Source organism: Cibotium barometz, chromosome 41 (assembly GCF_041138505.1).
Source record: "Cibotium barometz isolate CiBa-2024 chromosome 41, ASM4113850v1, whole genome shotgun sequence".
Lineage (NCBI taxonomy): Eukaryota > Viridiplantae > Streptophyta > Polypodiopsida > Cyatheales > Cibotiaceae > Cibotium > Cibotium barometz.
The window spans coordinates 28,846,198-28,849,391 of NC_141086.1; the positions used below are offsets into that span (position 1 = coordinate 28,846,198).

Sequence of the window (3,194 nt, forward strand, 5' to 3'; positions counted from 1 at the left end):
AGATGATACCACTGTCCAGACTACTGAGGCCTATGCTAGTGAGACCACCTATGGCGAAGATGGTGAGGAGAAGGCAAGAAAAGAGGTGAAGGCCTCCAAGCACAAGGAGCATATGGGAGAATTGGGATCCGTTGCTGCTGGTGCATATGCTTTGTATGAGCGACACGAAGCCAAGAAGGATCCGGAACATGCAGGCAGGCACAAGCTGGAGGAGGAGATAGCTGCAGTGGCAGCCGTCGGATCAGGGGGTTATGCTTTCCACGAGCATCATCAGAAGAAAGATGCGGAGGATGAAGGTGAGAATGACAGAGGGGTCTCTTACACTTTTGGGACTGATAAAGTAAATGAGTTCCTGCAGAAGCATGACCTGCATCTCATTTGCCGGGCACATCAGGTTGTAGAGGAAGGCTATGAGTGCTTTGCAGAGAGGCATCTGGTGACCATCTTTTCTGCACCAAATTATTGTAGCGAGTTTAACAATGCTGGGGCCATGATGAGCGTGGATGAATCCCTTATGTGCATTCTGTTACTAGCAGCAGCTTTCCACTTAAATCTGCAGGTGGAGTAGTCCAGGGAGTTGGAAGTAATCATGGACAAATTTTAGTAGCAAAAGATTGGTTGTGTTTGTGGAGCCCCTAAGGGTGGCTTACACAATGTCAATTGTCCTTATCTTTTCACGTCATCTGGAAGTATGTTGCTAAGGAAAACCATGATCATCTATGTCTTTTTAGGAAGCCTGTGAATAGTAGAGGTGACAGGTTTCTGTGGGCCTGTTGGCTATGGTTTAAGGTGTTTATGGGATTATGAGCTCTCTTTGCTCATGGTTTTTATTGTGACGATGTTTATATAAATGTGGTGCCCTTTGAAGTTCAACCACATACTCTCACAGCCAGAAGTCTCGCGCTTTCCTAGCGACACCGCCCACGTCACGACATTCTTTGGTGAACCCGACGTGAATCGCTGGGGTGAGAGTGTGGTGAAATCCCCGTGAACTATGTATGTGATGATTTCAGCATATGTATGAGGCAGAAAACCTTGATGGCCTATGATCTAGAGGGTATTTCTTAAGGGTACAGGCAGCAGAGCCTGTATGATTTGTTGGTACCATTTGACCCAGGTGGATTAGGGAAGAAGAAGGATTACAAGGGCTTATGACACTTGTTCACCTCAAGAGAAGGGGGTAACAAGGAGCTTGTATAGACTTGTAGTTCTCTCTTAGGACTGTAGAATGGGCAACAAGGGCTTGTGACACTCATCCTTCTCGACAGCTGAGGAAGGAGAGGAGCTTGCAATGACTTGATCAATTCCTGCCACTTCAAGGGCCTATGACACTCATCTATTCCAATAACCAAGGATAGAGAGGAGCTTGTAGTGACTTGAAGCTAACCCTTTGTCTCAAGGGCTTACGACACTCCACCTTTTTGATTAGCTGAGGAAGGTGAAGAGCTTGTATTGACTTGAGGTCTTCCCTACAAGTTGCAAAACAGTTAGAATGCTCAAGAACTTATGAATGCCGTAAAGGTGGACACTTCTTTGTACTCTAATTGTCGGAATATCTGAAAGAAACTCTTTGAAAAACAGGGCTAAATGTATGCAATGATAATCTGAATGAATGGTTCGACATAGAGAAAGCCCAAAACATCAGAAGGATAAAAGGAATGCCAATGCAGAATGCTGTAGAATTGAGTGTATGAACATGGAGATTAAAGCTCTACTCGTTGTTCAGGAAAGCCATATATGATGGCATTATATGTACACATGGAATGCTCATTTGTAATACGTGAATAAACTATGTGCCAGTTAATGGCTGCAACTAGTTAGAGTCTTTGAAAAGAAGCTCATGGTGATTTGAAGCAGTACAGGGCATCGGTGGAAGGGGAAGGCAGGCGCATGCATAACCACGTTATGGTCAATGCATTTGAGTCAGACCTTGTTGTGGGAACAGCTCTTTTGAACATGTATGGCAAGTGTGGTATGTTGGAGGATGTTCGCAGAGTATTCAAGAATATACCCCAGCGGGATGCAGTTGCATGGACAGTCATTGTTGCAACACATGCTCAGCACGGGCATGCCAAGGATGCCCAGAGACTTTTGGACCACATGAGGCAGGAAGGAGTGGTACCTAATGAAATCACCTTCGTTAGTATACTTAATGCATGTAGCCATTCTGGCTTGGTGGATGAGGGTCGCCAGTGGTTCAGATCCATGAAGACAACTTACGGCATCACACCGGTGGTGGATCATTACAATTGCATGATTGATCTCCTAGGGAGAGCAGGACTGATTGAAGAAGCAGAGACTCTTATTAATGAAATGCCTTATACTCCCACTTCAATAACTTGGACAACTCTGCTTGGGGCATGCAAGGACCAGTTTGATGTACCAAGAGGTGAACGTGCTGTAGAGAATGTGTATGAGCTGGCTCCGGAGAAGGCCTCACCATATGTGACACTATCAAATATCTATAGCGCAGTGTGCAGAGGCAATTGTGCAGCAAAGCTGTTTAAGCCTGAAAGGAAGTACATAGTGGGGCAGTATAAAAGAAGACAGCACGACTAATGGTACATTTGCCACCCTTGCCTCCTTGGCACTTGCCCTTCTTTTTCTTCACACATATATGAAATCATGTGACACACATCAAGGGAGGAGGTTTTTGCATATCGCCTTACATACCCATCAAAACCTTATGTGTCGGTCACAACAACGAGGGTCTCCATGGGATGCTGCCACCTATGCTTCTCTTTTGAAGAGGTGTGATAGCTTAAAGGCCTTATGTGATGGCAAGTACATCCATGATCACATTGTCAGAAATGGGCTTGATCAAGTTCTACCTCTTAACAACCTCCCCTTGCAGATGTATGGAAAATGCGACTCTGTGGAGATGGCAGATGGGCTTTTTGCTCAAATGGGTGAAAAGGATCTATACTCTTGGAATTTCATGATAAGAGCACACACCCGGCAGGGGCAGTGCAAAGATGCTTTTCTCCTTTTCCGACGAATGCAAGCAGAAGGGTTGATGCCAAACAAGTACATTTTTTTTTTCTAGTCTTTTATCTGCATATGCCAGCCAAGCGGCTTTATCTGAAGGCCAGCAAGTGCATGTCCAAGTTGCAAGCAGTGGGTGCATGGATGATAATTATGTTGGCACAGCACTGGTCGGCATGTATGGAAAATGTGGCAGCCAGGCTGTTCAA

The 3,194-nt window shown here is 45.3% G+C and overlaps 1 pseudogene; it reads left to right on the forward strand.

Moving 5' to 3' along the window:
* Positions 1 to 1,905: 1,905 nt before the first annotated feature.
* LOC147614836 (pentatricopeptide repeat-containing protein At2g03880, mitochondrial pseudogene) lies at positions 1,906 to 2,559 on the forward strand (annotated as a pseudogene).
* Positions 2,560 to 3,194: the final 635 nt, after the last annotated feature.